The sequence below is a fragment of the Podarcis cretensis genome, assembly GCF_951804945.1.
Source record: "Podarcis cretensis genome assembly, chromosome: 9".
NCBI lineage: Eukaryota > Metazoa > Chordata > Lepidosauria > Squamata > Lacertidae > Podarcis > Podarcis cretensis.
In genome coordinates, this window is record NC_137178.1 from 8,185,009 (window position 1) to 8,203,293 (window position 18,285).

Sequence of the window (18,285 nt, forward strand, 5' to 3'; positions counted from 1 at the left end):
TAGGGACAAAGGTGAGAGTTGTTTCCTAGTTCTGCTGGATCTCTCAGCGGCGTTTGATACCATCGACCATAACATCCTTCTGGACCGTCTTGAGGGGCTGGGAGCTGGGGGCACTGTTATACAGTGGTTCCGCTCCTTCCTCCTGGGCCGTGTTCAGAAAGTGGTGGTGGGGGATGAGTGTTCAGACCCCTGGGCTCTCACTTGTGGGGTGCCTCAGGGTTCTTTCCTCTCCCCCATGCTTTTCAACATTTACATGCAGCCGCTGGGAGAGATCATCAGGAGGTTTGGGCTGGGTGTTCATCAGTATGCGGATGATACCCAGCTCTACCTCTCTTTTAAATCAGAACCAGTGAAGGCGGTGAAGGTCCTGTGTGAGTGTCCGGGGGCGGTTGGGGGATGGATGGCGGCTAACAGATTGAGGTTGAATCCTGACAAGACAGAAGTACTGTTTTTGGGGGACAGGAGGCAGGCAGGTGTGGAGGATTCCCTGGTCCTGAATGGGGTAACTGTGCCCCTGAAGGACCAGGTGCGCAGCCTGGGAGTCATTTTGGACTCACAGCTGTCCATGGAGGCACAGGTCAAATCTGTGTCCAGGGTAGCTGTTTACCAGCTCCATCTGGTACGTAGGCTGAGACCCTATCTGCCTGCGGACTGTCTTGCCAGAGTGGTGCATGCTCTGGTTATCTCCTGCTTGGACTACTGCAATGCACTCTACGTGGGGCTACCTTTGAAGGTGACTCGGAAACTACAACTAATCCAGAACGTAGCAGCTAGACTGGTGACTGGGGGCGGCCGCCGAGACCACATAACACCGGTCTTGAAAGACCTACATTGGCTCCCAGTACGTTTCCGAGCACAATTCAAAGTGTTGGTGCTGACCTTTAAAACCCTAAACGGCCTCGGTCCAGTATACCTGAAGGAGCGTCTCCACCCCCATCATTCAGCCCGGACGCTGAGGTCCAGCGCCGAGGGCCTTCTGGCGGTTCCCTCATTGCGAGAAGCAAAGCTACAGCGAACCAGGCAGAGGGCCTTCTCGGTAGTGGCGCCCGCCCTGTGGAACGCCCTTCCAGCAGATGTCAAAGCGATAAACAACTACCTGACATTCAGAAGACATCTTAAGGCAGCCCTGTTTAGGGAAGTTTTTAACGTGTGATATTTTACTGTATTTTTGGTTTTTATGGAAGCCACCCAGAGTGGCTGGGGAGGCCCAGCCAGATGGGCGGGGTATAAATAAATTATTATTATTATTATTATTATTATTATTATTATTATTATCTAAAAGGCTTGATAATAGTTGGCTATTTTCAGCTAGCATCAATTAATTTGTAGATGATACAAAGGACAGGAGTGGGATGGAATCCCTGCTGGACTTGCTGGCAAAATAACTGAAGTACTTTTAAGTTTGGATTTGTCTTTTCTGCAGAACTTTGAGGGGTAGACCAAAAAAGACTTTGGTCACATTCACAGCAGTATGGTACTACTTGTGACAAATAATTCTGGGAGCTGTAGTTTGTTAAGGGTGTTGGGAGTTGTTAGCAAACACCTTTCCCTCTTCCAAGAGCTACAGTTACCAGCATTCCAACTCCCTCTCCCCCAATCTAGATCATTTAGGGGCAAGTTAAAACATCATTGGTTCCAATTCAGATTCTTAAAGGACTCTGCTGCAAACCTTGGTCGAATCAGAGAGTTGGCTAGTAGTTAACCCTTTTCCAGCGCAAAGACCCAGACTTGAGAAAAAGAATCACTGGTTGAAATTCTGCCAGCTGCATAGCTACTGTAGACCAGAAATTTTTTTTGCACCATTTGCAATTTCATTTCCCACGATGTGGTTACCATACAGTAGTGGAGGCAAGCTTTCACAGCTTACTGCAGGTTGCAAAATGCAGAAAAGAGCCTGTAGCTCAGTGGCAAAAGATCCCAGGTTCAATCTTTGATGTTTCTGGTTTGGCCAAGGTGTGCCCCCTATCTGAAACCCAGAGAGCTGCAACCAGTGTTTGGATTGACAATACTGAGCTAGATGAGTCAGTGGCCCTATGTTCCTAAATAATGGCCGCCATATGCATTCATTATTTATCCATTTAGCTCTTTTGATACACACGCACACTGAGTGTGTTTTCATTAATGGACAGAACTTAGAATTTGGGAAAGAAGTTTCAGTGGAAGAACCAATCAATGTGATCAGTAGAAAACATTGAATTGCGAATCACGGTGATGGCTTCTCTGCAGAAAAATCTGCCTCCATATCCTTGAATCCCTAGACACTGTTCATCTGCATTTTCTCTTTACGTATGTGTCGGGAACTCCTGGTGAGGTGGAAGCAGCTGGAAGTAGCTTGCAGGTAGGAAATGGAGTGGGATCCATGCACCAAGCCAGCATTTTATCCCTGAAAATAGCAAGTGTCCTACCATCTGACCCAGCTAGAAAGTTCTGCTCTTGCAACACTTGTCAAAAACTGTTGACTAAAAGGCCTCTAGAAGCAGGAGTATGTTACAGAATCATAGAACTGGAAGGTACCCAAGGGTCATCTAGACCAGTGGTTCTCAACCTGCAGGTCCCCAGATGTCATTGGACTACAACTCCCATCATCCCTGAGCTCTGGCTAGGGGTGATGGGAGTTGTAGTTCAACTACATCTGGGGACCCACAGGTTGAGAAAGGCTGATCTAGACCAACCCCCTGCAATGCAGAAATCTCAACTAAAGTATCCTTTTCTGAAAAATCACCTGTGTAGCCAGTGGTTTACTTCAAGTATATTCCTCTCACTTCAAAGCCATGACCTTCAACAGGAAGGAATGATGAAAAGACCACGTGTGTCCCAAGGTGCTTCAACTTCCTACACAGCCTTATAGTCCCTTGCCATACATCCGAAGGCTGCTTCTGGCAGTATCATTTGTACACACATGAATCAGGAGGGAGGGGTTGGGGGGTCAGTAGGCATTATAAGACTCTACAGTCTCTGTCATATTGCGAATCTTTGCATCTGGATGACAACACACCATCCTGTTACCTCAACACACTGCTGCCTCTGTCCTTCTCAGTAGGGAGTCACTTACCACCGCCAAACATCTCTTCCTCTGGGGAATGGCAGGAATTGTTCTGCACGCTGTATCTTCCACAGCCACCTCAGTGTGTTCTGAAGTCTACAACTGCTGTTCTTGCTCCTCTGGCCCAGAATCGGTGTCTGAGGGAAGGGCATGGAATCGATTTTGCAGCTCCAGTTACATTATGACATGGAACCCTTGCTAACTGTATGGAGGAAAGAATGAGTAGGTACAGCCGTCTCTCCACCCCCCCATACATTTGAAGCACATGATCCCCCCCCCCCAGATTCCTGGGAATTGTAGTTTACTCTTCACAGAGCTGCAATTCTGAGCAGCTGTAACTAATCACAGTTCCCAAGATTCCTTGGAGGATGTAATGTGCTTTAAATTTACAGTGTGTGTGCAGCTAATATCTCGGTAGCTTAAGGCTACAGCCTTAACCTTCATGCCCTTTGATCACTAATTCCATTTTACAATGTTACAAACTGCTTCCTTACAAATTATCTCCCATGCAGGTACATTGTTCTTTGGTCTTTCAGTTGTCTGCCATCAGTATGCTATCCTTCAGCTCCTGAAGTCTGTTATTCAGACCTCAGCAATGGTGTTGACACATTGACTTCCCCTCCAAGTTCCTACTTACCTCAAGAGTTCTGCAAGGGGCGCAGTGACGTGTGGGTCAAGGACAAGCTGTTTTTACCTCAAAGCATAGGTCAATATTACCCATCTCTTTCTTCCTCTCTTAAACCCCCAGCCCATTTTTAGCAAACTGCTTGCAGGGAGGTGATTAAAGTACCACTGTGAGAGGAACAGCAGGTTTATTCAATTCCACCTTTCCATGGCTTTTCACGCTGATCCTCAACAATGTGAAAACCGTCATCAACAGATTCTGTTTGGTGAAGAGAAATGATTAGCATAAAACTACATGAAAAGCTCCCAATTCATCAACGAGGTCGATTTAGATGAATTTCTACTGCGCCGTGGGGATCCTTCGTCTCTAAAATTGACAAATGAGATGATAAAGAAATGGGCTATTGTTGGAGATTACATATCTCTGCCTTTACTTGGTGATAACAGGTTTCATAGGCCAACTGTGTAAGCTGAAGAGAGTTAGAAGTTGTATTTAATTTTCTAAAGGAAGCACTGCTTTCAATAACGATTTAATTTGCACTGATGCACCCCCTTTTTTCTTACAGACCTTGATCATTGCAGGCCAAAATCTCAACAAGCACAGCTCCTGTTTCTCAACGCACAGCTTACCAACTGTCTTTAGAGTGGACATTACATAATATGTTTTCCCCACCCCTGCCGGGCGAAAGTTTAACTTTCTTGGTACTTGAACCCACTGTATCTTTGGGAACCATACAGTATTATTTATCATGTACGATTTAACTATGCCAAGCATGTGTTTCTATGATTATAATTTGGGGGGCTGAGTTCAAGGTATGTATCCACTTTTGGTGCTTTCAGCCACATACAACTCACAAAATCAAGAGCTATTTCATATGCCACCCTCCTTTTTTTCTGTTTTGCAATATCTAAAATTGGAATTACCTGGGAAACCATCAGCATAGAAAAGGAGGAAACTGCCTTCTACCATGTCAGATTCTTCATCCGTCTAGGTGGGGAGGCTGAGCAGCCTAAACTGTGCCTCTGGTCTCTTTGGGGCTTCATCCGCCCTCACAGACATTGTCTTTGGGCTCTGGGGGAGGTCTCCTTGCAACTCACGAGGGCTTTCCAGCTCCCTCCCGCCATTTTCAGGTTTGAATCAAATTATTTATTTACCTCCCAGCACTGTAAGTGAGGTGACCACGCATAAGTGGTTGGGACGCCTGTACTTCATCCCATTTTCAATCATGGCCATGTTTCCTGCTCTTTATGTCATTTGCTCCAGAGCTTTCAAAACTTAGATTCTTTCTTTGAGCACCCAAACCACAATTCTTCCCATTTCATGGAGAACTCATAAAGGTAAGAGAAAGAGTGAAAGAAATCTCAGTTTGAACAATCTGCTTCTTCCAAATCTAGAAGGCCCACTGCTTAACCTCTCTCCCATCCTGCAATATGGTAGTGACAATATCTATCAAAGCTGAGACTGGCCATGATGCCTTATGGACACAGTGTGCCTGTGAGTACAAGCTGCTGGGGAACAACAGGAAGAGAAGGCTTTTGTCCTCAAGTACCGCTTGTGGGCTTCCCAGGGGCTTCTAATTGGCTTCTAACTGGCCACTGTGGAAAACGGGATGAGGTTCTAATTCAGCAGGGCTCTTGCAGAGCACCAAATACATATTTGTCCCTAAGGCAAATTTTCTTGCTCCTTGCACGTGCCAGCTGAATCAGTATGTGCCAATGTGCCGCATTTCACTTGCATATTTCTATAACAAGATAGCATCCCATTTGACAAGCAAATTGCATGCTATCTATCAATCCTTTGATTGGATGTAAGAATCCCTTCATTTTTGGAGCACCCTTCCAGTTTGTATTACCTTCCCGTCCTCTAAAAACAAATCTGAAATTTCTTGATTTCTCATCTACAGTAGGTACTGATTGAGCACTTATGCACTTGTTTGCACGCACAGCATTTAATTCCCGTTGCCTTGTGTTCTTTTCAGCTTTACACCTTACTTGCACAGCTATTGCGACATCTGCCTGACAATGCCCTTGCACATATTTCTGTTGTGATTATTCCACCTCACCCCCTAAAACAAACACTTTTCTTTGCCGTTTCATTTAGAAACCCTTTATTTCACTTGGAAATCTGTATTTGCACATAGGGCTGCAGTCAGTGGAAGCCCCTGGGATCACATACCAAAACCAGGGACTTGTTGGGTGGCATTTTAATAGAAGTCAGATTTGTTTAGAGGGATTTATTGGCTAAAGAAAGCCTAATTCATCTTACGTACAGTGGTAGCTTCTGAAAGTACAATATGCTGCAATGCCAGCTTTGCAAATGTTTGGTGAATTTGGGGGGATATGGACATATCTATATTTGGGGTGGCACATTAAAATGCAAAGTGAACCATTTCTCTCCCCAATCCCTAATCACAGTCCACGAGAGGCACAAGGGGCTTAATGTTAGAATAAACACAGGGACAGAGTAACCCCTTATATGCCCACTTGACCACTTTAATCTGCAGAACAAATGCCACATACTGTAATACCCATTCCAAATTTGTAAGAAATTGATCTCTTAGTGTGGTATCACCTGCACTTTGGAACTCCCTGCCTATTGATATCAGGAAAACACCTTCACTGTACTCTTCTTAGCACATGTTGAAAACATTTTTTATTTTTTTTTGTCTAGACAGGCCTACCCAGGTATCTAGAATGCTGATGTGTTTTTAACTTACTATCAACATTATTTTTTTCTGAATGTTTTAATTGTGGGGATTTTTGTAAATTGCTTTGAGGTTGTTGTTTTTTTTACAATCAAGCAGTATATAAATTTTATGAAATAAAATGGGGGGGGGGAGAGAATGAAAGGAGGGAAGATGTCATCTGAGTCTATACCAGTGTCTGGTCCTGTGTCTATGCCTGCATTCACATGTGGGGTTTATTGTGTGGTGGTGGTGATGACGACAACAACAACAACAACAATTTATTTATACCCCACCCATCTGGCTGGGTTTCCCCAGCCACTCTGTGCAGCTTCCAACAGAATATTAAATCCACGATAAAACATCAAACATTAAAAACTTCCCTAAACAGGGCTGCCTTCAGACGTGTTCTGAAAGCCATATAGTTGTTTATTTCCTTGACATCTGATGGGAGGGCCTTTCACAGGGTGGGCACCACAACCAAGAAGGCCCTCTGCCTGGTTTCCTGTAGTTTCATTTCTTGCAGGGAGGGAACTGGTTACAGTGGTACCTCGGGTTACAGACACTTCAGGTTACAGACTCTGATAACCCAGAAATAGTAACTCGGGTTAAGAACTTTGCTTCAGGATGAGAACAGAAATCACACAGCAGTGGCATGGCGGCAGCGGGAGGCCCCATTAGCTAAAGTGGTATCTGAGGTTAAGAACAGTTTCAGGTTAAGAACGGACCTCCAGAACGAATTAAGTTCTTAACCTGAAGTACCATTGTATAAGGTTATAAGGGAACTGATTATAAGGTTAGTGCTTCTGTCTCATTTTCTAATGTTCCCTTCATTGTAGCACCCTGCTTGTGGTTAACGCTTAGCTGGAATGAAATATTCAACGCAGCAATAGAAAAATTAAAATAATAATTTATTTGTCAGACAAATAAATGAGAGGCACAGTGGTATATGGTTACCAAGCTCTGGCCTGGCCTCCTGCCATTCTGGCCAGCACTTATATTTCCTTAATCCAGCCCCCTTGCTCCTCCTGTGGCTGCCTCTGTCCAATCAGCCTGGTTGAAATTCCTATTGGCTGTTTGCTAGAACCAATCACAAAAGATACACCCATTTCCTTCTGCCCTTTTATGGGAAACAAAAAGCTATATATTCTTCTATCTATAAATGACAAATAAGTAGTAATATATCTTACATGTGTCTCAACAAGGAACCTTAATTACCAGCTCACCTCGCCCTATTGCCCTCCAAAACAAATGGTTTAATCTTAAATTTTTATCTTAAACAGATGTCAAGGATCATTATTGAAAGATCTCCTTCCTTTGGAGGTCTCTAAACAAAAGCTTGACAACCATATGTGCTCTAATGATGTTTCCTGCTTGGCAAGGGGGGGCTGGGCTGGTGGCTGATGGCCCCTGTGATCTTTTCCAACTATATGAAATAAGAATCTAGCATAAGGATTTAACATTTCTTAGCTTCTAATTCCTTTGCATAATTACATTTAAGCCAATATATTTAATACATAACATAGATAGCTTTTTAGAAGGAAAAGAAATCTTAAAAGGATCTCAGTTTAAGAAAGAAACAACTTTAGAAAAAGACTTCCCAAAATACTCTCTTCCTTTCTGCCAGCTAGATGCTTTTCCATTGCTCTTGACCTTTGAACCTTAGGAAAATATGGCTCAAGTTTAATGGGAGGTACATGGTTTTATTTTACTATTTACCCACTCTTAATTATGTTTATCTCTGCTTTTTTATCTTCTGTAATATGTAGGGTCAGTGTCCTCGCTCTCAGCCTGTAATTCCCTGTTTGACTTTGAGAATTGTTTTCTGCTATAAATCAGGGGGCCCCCTTGTCTAGGAGGAAAAACATTGCCAAGGTTCTTAGGCAGCTGCTCTTCTGCCTGGCATGAACATTTGAAAATCTTTAAGCTCATTTTAAGATACAGGCCCTGATCAAAATATAAGCTTGATAAAAATGCAGGCTTATGATTAGATGCCTCATCATGATGCACACACCCGTTTCATCAAATCTCAAGCACGATACCACCAGGTTGCAGCAAATGTTATCCACACATGTCATTCCTCCATGTCATCCCTCCTTGTCTTTTAACATTCTGCTGTTGTTCTAGGCTTTACCTTTTGGCATGACTTTCTATGCTGAAATCCCACCATGGCTTCTCATCAGGAAGAAGAAGAAGAAGAAGAAGAAGAAGAAGAAGAAGAAGAAGAAGAAGAAGAAATGCAAGCCTTGAAGTGGGAAGGGAGGATAGTGCACACTGTTAGGACTTGTCATGTGAGCTGCTGTGGCACAAAGCTCTGAAAAAGTCAGGAAAATTGCCACACAAAATTCCCATGCTTTTCCAGGCTGAGAGGGTGCCAAATGGATTTGTTTTTCCAGAATCAAATAACATAGAAATGAGTGTTAAACATGCACTATATTCAGTTGGTTTTCCAGAAGTGGTTTTTACACTGTGTAAAAGCCCAAATATAATGTGCAAAATAACAGCTAAGGAAAAATCAGGAAAACAGAATAAGCTGCAGCATGAGTGCAGCCCATATCTCTGTCATGTGACCTGCTGGTACTGGTGAACAGCTGCTGACCCCTGATTTAGGCAACGGCATTTCTGGTCATTGGTGATAAGCAGAGCCTGTTGGTGGTGGGAGGAAGTTCCTACTAATCTGAGAGACATGATGCAAAATGTCTCAGATCAGTGAGTCAGCAGGAATGGGTGGGCACAATGTAGGATTAAAGGCTGGAAGCAGAAAAAGATCACCAGCATCTATTCATTCTTCAGTCTATCTCTGCACCACTCATTCAAAAAGTCCATGTAACAGCAAAGCAAGTTAAGACATATAATGCTAAACAAAATTGCAGACATTGAAATTACAGAAACAAACAAACTGAGTAATATACTTAATCAGAGCAGCAGCCACAGCAAAATCAGCCAAATGAGTCCCTTGAAACAAGGACTTTAAGAGCCTTTCTGCAGGCTGGCTAAATATGCCTCTTTGGCTTCCTTAATAAGAGAACTACACAAAAATAGCTATAAGCGTCACTGTCATAAATGTCATCTTGGAAGGTTGTGGTACAGAGAGCAGTGCTGCACCATAAGAACTAAAAAAAAACAAGGTTAAGAGACATATAGGGACGTGGGTGGCACTGTGGTCTAAACCACTGAGCCTCTTGGGCTTGCCGATCGGAAGGTCGGCAGTTCGAATCCCTGCCATGGGGTGAGCTCCTGTTGCTCGGTCCCAACTCCTGCCAACCTAGCAGTTCAAAAGCATGCCAAAAGTGCAAGTAGGTAAATAGGTACCGCTCTGGCAGGAAGGTAAACAGCGTTTCCGTGCGCTGCTCTGGTTTTGCCAGAAGCGGCTTAGTCATGCTGGCCACATGACCCAGAAAGACTGTCTGTGGACAAATGCCGGCTCCCTCGGCCAGTAAAGCAAGATGAGCACCACGACCCCCGAATTGTTCGCGACTGGACTTAACTGTCAGGGGTCCTTTACCATTAAGAGACATATGGAATAAGGAGTTCCTTCAGATGCCCTGCAGCCAAACATTGCATTTATTTATTTCTAAAAGCCAGGGTGAATAGCAGGGCTTGGCATTGACTCTTTGTGCATCCTCTACTAAATGGCAAAACAGAATATTTGGAGAACGTTCCCATGTTTCTGAGTTAAATTACACCATTAGGATAATACAGGTGGATTGCAGGCATCTTAAGCTTCTGAATGACTTTGTCTAAGAAGTGCCTTCCCTCCCACCAACCAAGAAATGGAACCAAGGTAACTGGGAAAAACACCCAGGGCTCGAGATGCAAGTGGGTGAAGTGGGGACTGTTACTTTTTGGCTGAGAGGTCTAGCTTTTAGTTGACAGTAAACTATTCTTCCAGGGCACTTCAACCACTGTGATTTAGAGGGAGTAAAAACTGTGTTTGTTTTCCATGTAGATCTGTGGTTTCTGCTATGTATGTCAGTAGACTGAGCACCACTATAACCCTCAAAACCAATGGGAAGCCAGAATCTCACCCCCACCAATGACCCTTGGAGTAACAGGGTCTTTTTCTGCACCATAGTTTTCCCTCCACAAAACAAAACAAAGATTTATCTCTCCCAGTGAGGCTGTATCCCCCCCCCCCCAACCCACGGAGGGGCAGCTGCTAACCTCTCCATAAATGATTCTTGTTGGATGCAGGTCCTTGCTAGGGGTGGCAGTTTCTTCACCCCAGTCTTTCTTGTGGCTCCATGCTCTTCTCCCACCACCTATAATCTTTATTTCACACATCCCAATGGTAAATGGGGGGGGGGGTCATCTCCTCAGAAGGGGTCACCATGCCTTCAAATTGCACCCAATTCTGGTAGAAAATGAAAAATTTATTGATTTGTGTGTGTGTGTGTTTTAAATCAAATGTTAAAGGAACTCTCCACAAACTTCCTCAATGTATCTGCCTACAAATTCCATCCACTTTGGCCAAAGGGGAGTGTGTGTGTAGCTGTTTTTACATTCCCTATTATAGTGAATGGGAAACTTAAAAATAAAGTAAAATGCACAAACACAAACAGTGATAGAAGGTGAATATTTGGGCCTGTGTCTACCTCTATTCGAAAGCTGTCAAAAGACTGCAAGGATATTTCTCTTCAGTGGTAGAACATCTGCTTTGCATGCTGAAGAATCTAGGTTCAGCCCCTGGTATCTCCAGGGAGAATTGCAAGACAGCCCTGTCTGAAAACCTGAGTATCAGCTGCCAGTCAGTGCAGACAGTACTGAGCTAGATGGACCTATTGTTTGACTTAGTATAAGACAGTTTTCTATGTTCCTAATTTCAGCTTGTGCTGCTGAAATTAGCCAAGATGGCCCTTCCATTCCTCCACCTGGTTAGTAAAATGGGAGGATTCGTAGTTTGGCTTTCCCTTATCTTGGATCTTTAAATAGCTCTCCCCACATGATGCATGCTTGTTTTGGGGTGACCAGTGCAACCACAAGACCCTGCCAGAGGGCAACTGTGATTTTACAAAGAGGGGAAGAGGTTCATCCCCCAGTAGGGTTCAAATTTGTCATCTTTTTTCAGCTGGTGATGCTGGTGATTGTCCCCAACACATAAACCCTCCTATTTGTACATCCTTTCAAAGGCCGCAGAGCTGAGGTGAAGAAACAAATGGCTGCTGGTAGTCTATTTATAGCAAAATAACAGGGCCCTGGATTTAAATTATAGTGGGAGTAAATGTGATTGATTAAGGCGTGTTGTCCTTTCAAAATGAAAGCCCAGGCAGACGGGAACTTCAACAGCAAAGTGGAACTGGTTGTCATTAGGATTAATGCTAAATGATCATTCACAATGGCCTTATCTTGCGCTATGCTTTTTATTTTTAAGTAGAATTTTAATAATGAAGGCTTTATTGTGTATTACAGTGATAAGATCCTGTCAGCATTTACTTGGGCTGGTTAATTTACAAGAGACCATTTTCAATGCAGCTCCAGTGTTCGAAAACTTGCTGGAATGGATTGATAATCTTGTTTCTGGGATTCTTCCCCTTCTTTCGTAAATTGATCTACACTTCCTTCCATCCCCACTCCTGATTTACTGTTTGTAATTAGGCAATTGCAGAGGGAAAGAAGGCTGGGGGAGGTTTTGGCTGAGTTGCATTTGTCAGAGTGGGGTGCATTCTTTGGGTTGGGTTTTTTGTTGCTATTGGGTGATATACTTTTATAGATCTGCTGCTCTATGAAACAAAATGATTCATATTACTTTTGCTTGAGCATGAGCACTTTTGTACACATAATTTGGCCAGAGAATGGCATTGCAAAATTAAGAGAAGTATGAGTTTTGAAAGATGTCCTCATTTCAGTTTGCACATCATTTTGGAAAGTGTGAATTAGAGAGGTTTGCTTTTAATGTGAACTCAGTTTAATGCCTTTCCCATCCGTGCTTCCAAGTAGATATTTTTGGATTGTACTATGCATTGTGTTGGGCAGCCCAATTCAATCTGGTACCCTCCAGATGTTGTTGGACTTCCTCTCCCATCACTTCACCCAGCATTGATGGAGGCACATCTTGAGGGTACCTGGTTAGGGAAGGTTGGCTTGTGCTGGCCTGTGCTCATTTGTGGGGCAGTCATACACAAACCCAAGGACACCTAGTATCTTTGACATACAATTAGCTTCAAAATCAAGTAGGGATATTAACTCTTGACTCCCTAGTCCTTGTCCGTCCCTCTAATCCAGGTGTAAGGAACTTATGACCTTCCTGGTCTTGGTGGACTCCAGTTCCCCTTGACTATAGGACATGATAGTCAGTGAGTTGACGAGAGTTGGAGTCCATCAGCATCTTGAAGGTCACAGGTTCCCCATCCTGCTCTAACCACTCCCTGCTATTTTATACTCATTCAAAACTTGCTTACCTTTGCAGTGGGCTCTTTTAATGCTTCAGTTTCAGGGGAGGTTAGCTGCCAACAACAGCAGAAGTGTTAAAGCTTTCTTAATGTTTCTGTGAATGCTCCCAATTTTCCAAGTCTCCCTCTTCCTCTCTCCATGTTGTAGGTGTTTGAATTGACTGTACAAATTAACTTTGGCCCAAAACATGTTGCTAGCAGAGGGCGAGAAGGTGGCTTGTCCCATTCCATGGATGGAAACTGACCATTTGCTGGTGGATCTAATTTCAGCACTTATTTATGGGTTTCCCCACAGGTATCTGGTTGGTTACTGCAAGAGCAGGATGCTGGACAAGATGGGTCATCAGCCTGATCCAGCAGGGCTCTTCTTGTGTTCTTACTGTCAATGGGACAGCATTCTCTATTACACCTGAGCATGGTAGGCTAGCTTAGGGGTGTAGCGTAGACTGCATGGTCCTGTGGGCCAATGCCTTGCTACTTTCCCCACCTGTTACCTTCTATTGCATGAGGAAGCCATATCACTCAGACCACTCAGGGCCAGTCCTGTCCTTCAGAATGATGCTGAAGGACAACATTTGTAAAAAAAAGTGTGTATGTGTGTTGTTACTTAGCTAAAGAAATATTTTGCCAGATTGCAAGAGACTGTAGTGATGATGTGTGGTATTTTCCATGTGACAAATAAACATTTTTCATGCACCCAATATGAAAAATATTTATTGTTTTTCATGAGATAGGGCAGATTAAGGGGTTATTCATTATGTTGACTGGGCTACAAAACATTGGCTTGTTCTCTGGCTTCTTTTCTTTGTAAATTTAAAGTGACTTTTTTAAAGGGTTCCCAGGCTGTTATCGATCTCTGTTCAGCCAACTCCTTCCCACTGAGATTCCTCAGAATTTGCAGTGGCATCGATGACAGCAGAAATTGGGCTTACGAGAAACCGATTGTGGCTGAGCACCACATTATAAGCTAGGTACAAGGTACCAACTCTTGACTCAAGCACTGTGTATGTGTGTATCTGGGACATGTTAACCTACTTTTCAGCCCAGAAGGCTCCCAGAGTGGCTTGGACGAAATGAATTGGTTTACAGAGTTTGAGCGTGCTCTTCAGTCCAGCTCTGTCACTGGAGGCAAAGGTGCACTTGGTGGCTTGGGTGCCTTTTACCAGCATCAGTTGGTAAGACAGTGGCAGCTATTCCTAGATTGTGCCCCACTGAGCTTACTCATCTCGGAATTCTAGTTCCCAGGAATGCTGGTAACATGGCCAACTGCAATCTTATACATGTTTTCAAGAAACTACAGTCTGACTTGCAACAGTGGATACATTTACCTCCGAGTCTGAAGAGCAAGGTGAATGTGATGAAAACAAATATGGTACCCATATTTGACCTGTGTCCTGAGGGGTGTCCTATTCTGCATCTCCCACTGCTACTTCAAACAAATTATTTTACTGTCAGTGGGGCTCACTGTGAGTTCTGCTCAACATTGTCCGCACTGGGTTTTTACTTTATTTTATGAAGAGCAGTACAAAAACAAAATAATAAATAAATAAACCACTCCACCTTCTGTGAGGAGCCAATCCTAAATTATTAGGTGCTGTAAATTGAATGGAATTAATGTGTAGTCTGATGAAGTCTGAATTTAATCTGCTCCCAACATTCTCACACCAGCCCATTCCAAAATCCAATTAACTCACGGGGCTGATTAGCGTGACTAGTCTCCGATTTTACAGATGGCAAACTTCCTTAACCACGGCAATCTTTTAATTTCCCCGACTTTAATCCAAATATTACCAAGAGAGTTGACAAAGTGCTCGAGCGGGATCGGCAGTTTATTCTCTGAGATTACACAGGCAGCCATTGCTAAATGTAGAAGCCAGACAGGGTGTGTGTGTGTGTGTGTGTGTTGCGTGAAAGCAACATCTTTAAACTTAACAAGAATGATTAGAGATAAGATGCCGAGCTGCAATACACCCGGCAGAATCACACTTTCTTTTATTTTCTTTCGGTATGGGAAATGCTTAACACTTCCATCTGCTAGGCTCCCCCCCACCTCTCTTCACCTTGACATCTGCTTTCTCCATCTGGAATTGAATGAGGAGTTTTTCTGACCTTGCAGTCAGTGCTGAAGCATGGAGCATGTCCACTGGAGCAATCCAGTTTTGTGTGCATTTTTACCGGCTGAACAATGTAACTAGAAGACAAATGGCTTTTCATTTTAACGACTGCACTTTGGGAGAACCAGTGAAGGCTTGCAATTGTGCATGGTAGCCTAGGTGGAGCTTGAAAACCTGCAGTGGGAAAGTAAGATGAGCAATGCCTCCCCAAATATTTTCTTTCTTTCTTTCTTTCTTTCTTTCTTTCTTTCTTTCTTTCTTTCTTTCCAGATGCTATTCAGCTGCAATTTCCATCATCCCTTGTCACTAGCCATGCCAGCTGGGACTCATGGCAGTTGTAGTTCAGCAACATCTGTAAGGTGCAGACGAGACTGATACCTATGTGTTGGGATGGGAGAGAAACTTGGTTCAATTTGCATTTTAATATGAACCCACCTGATTCTGTGAAATAACATGTGAACTGAAACGCAGCTATCCTTTGAAATGGCTGTGTTCTACCTCCACTGTTGGAGGCAGTCTCTGAATACGAGCTACTGGAAGCCATATGGGAATTGCAGAGTGGTACAATGCTCTGGCTTTCTCCTGTTTCGACTACTGCAATGCACTCCATGTGGGACTACCTTTGAAGGTGACTCAGAAACTACAATTAATCCAGAATGTGGCTGCTATACTGGTGACTGAGAACAACCACCAGGACCATATAACATTGGTCCTAAAAGATCTACATTGGCTCCCAGTACATTTCCAAGCACAATTCTAAGTGTTGGTGTTGACCTTTAAAACCCTAAATGGCTTCAGCCCTGTATACCTGAAGGAGCATGTCTGCCCCCATCGTTTAGGCCAGACACTGAACTTCTGCTCTGAGGGTCTTCTGGTGGTTTCCTCATCACAAGGTTGCAGGAAACAAAGCAGAGGACCTTCTCAGTAGTGGAGGGCCTTATGGAACACCCTCTGATCAGGGAAGGGGCTAGGGACCTCCTAACAACTCTTGGCACCCTTAGCAAGCCTCATCTCCCAGAATTATTTGGGGGAAGCCATGATTGTTTCAAATAGTACCATATAGCCTTAGATGTTTTGGTGTGCGTGTGGCCTAAGAATTCTGCCTCCTGGACATATTTATGAGCTCTGCTACCCTTCTTATGCCAAATAGCAAACTGGGAGTTGGGGAAACTTTCCAAAACGTTTTATGATTTTCAAGAGAAATGAGTCCAAAATGAAACTGGGCCTTCCCAGAGATCCTTGCATTGGGTTGTCAAATCATTACAAACATTGAGACATACAGACAGAGTTCCTCCTCCCTCCCTCTCTCTGTCTGTATCTCTCTAAGAAACCAAACAGTGACATTTTATTGGCCCATATGTCACTCCTTCTTCCATGAATCCTCTTCTCATTTTTATGTTTTAATGAATCGGCTTATTTTCTAATGGATCATTCAGCTAGAAATCTGGAGCGAGTGCATCATGGACATATGCTCAATTCAATTGACTGATGGAGGTGACAAAGTGAAGCAAAGCGTGAGAAGCTTCATCTGTCTGGTCCACTGAGCCACTCCTGGTTATTTGGGCTCCTGCATTTGGCCATGATTAAGAAAACACATTGGGATACACAAATCCATTTCTGGCTATTTTTAAGTCTTGGATATGTATCCGAATGTAGAATTAATTTACATTGATAAAACTGTTTTCTGAAGCACCAAAGCAGATAGGGGAGGTAGACTTTCTTTTTTTTCTTTTTAAGAGGAGCGAAGAACAATATTAATGGTGAAAAAAAGGGATTATATTTCTACAGGATAAATCTTTAGTAATGTTTTGAACTAGCCTGCTTCAAAGAAGGAAATAATATTCTTTGTGATTCAATTATTGTGCAATTAGAAGCAGGGTCAGTTTTTCCAACAGCACTAGGAAAGGATATTTGCTCAGGATCTGGGTTTTGCATATGCATAGTTATTTCTTTCTTGCTTTTGTGTTTTTGTAGCTGAACAGTCATTACAGTTTGCTGCAAGGTGGTGCAGTGTCAAAACTCAGCATCAGGAGAGAGAGGGAGGGAGGGAGGGAGGGAGGGAGAGAGAGAGAGAGAGAGAGAGAGAGAGAGAGAGAGAGTCATGAGCCAGGTGTGGTTACAGGTGGGTTGTGATGCATTTTGGCACAAGAAAATTCAGAGGTTGCAGATGCATGATCTAGTTATCACAAGGGCCAAAGACAAGTGGTGTATATCAATCCAGAGGCTGCCAAGAAGGGTTGCTATCATGACCCTGGGGTTGGTTTCTCTTTGAACTCAGCAACATCGGTAAAGAAAAAGCATTTCATATGCATTGTATATGCAATATAACATGGTGGCACCAGATGGCACTGTGGAGTCTCGTCTTTCCCTACTGGATTTCCCTGTATGAGTTTGCAGCGCATTTAACTGAATTGCTTCTTTGACGTGTCTAGATCTAGATTTAGGGGAGGAGATCAAGGAACATAAGTCAGACGGAACATGAATCAAAAGGAACAGGGCTTGTTATGGTGCCTAAAGTGGGGTTGTGTTTTTCCCCCAGCTAGCATAGTTCAGTCTGCAACCCATTTAAAAGACTTGGTGATGCAGACAGCAAAGCAATGGAATATGAGAAACTTCAGAAGCAGGTCCATATATTAGATATTGCAGTAATCTAACCTAGAGAAGACCGGAGCATAGATGACAGAGGTTAAGCTGTCTCTGTCCAGATAGGGGAACAGCTGAGCCACTTGCCAAAGCTGATAGGAGGCTCTCTGCACTATTGAGGCCACCTGGGCCTCAAGTGACAGCAATGGATGCAGAAGTACCCTCAAGCGGTGTATCCAACTTCTTCAGGGTGTCTCAGTATTACCTGGCTGGTGGTGATGGGAGTTGGCTTTCAACAACATAAAGTGGGCCAGAAGTGAGGAAAATAAAGTCCCTAACCAAACAAAAATCAGTTCTAAGGCCATCCCGGTCCAGGGGCAGAGGAAGGGGTGTGTGGTGGAGGCAGGTCGCCCCGGGTGTCTCCACTGAGGAGGGTGACAAAATGTCGGGCAGCACTCACCGGGGGGCCTGCAGAGTGACGCGGTGGTTTGGGCGCCCACAGGCTCTGCTCAGCTCCAAACGGTCCGCCCGCTGCCTCCTCCCCCTCAGCTGTAGGGCGACTGAGCGGGAGAAGGCAGGCAGACACCTTGGAGGCCCTGTGGAATGTCCTGCCCTGGCTCACCCCGCCCCACGGGCAGCTTGCCCCGCCCCATGGCGCAGGGCACGTGTGCAGCCCCAGGCGCCTGATCAGCTTGCTCCGCCGCTGTCCCAGTCCTCAGATTCCGAATCTAAACAGACATGACATAGGAGGGAGAAGGTTTAGGAGGGAGAAGGAAAACCTTGCAGCAATACAGTGGTTCCTCGCAAGACGAAATTAATCCGTTCCATGAGTCTCTTCGTAAAGCGTT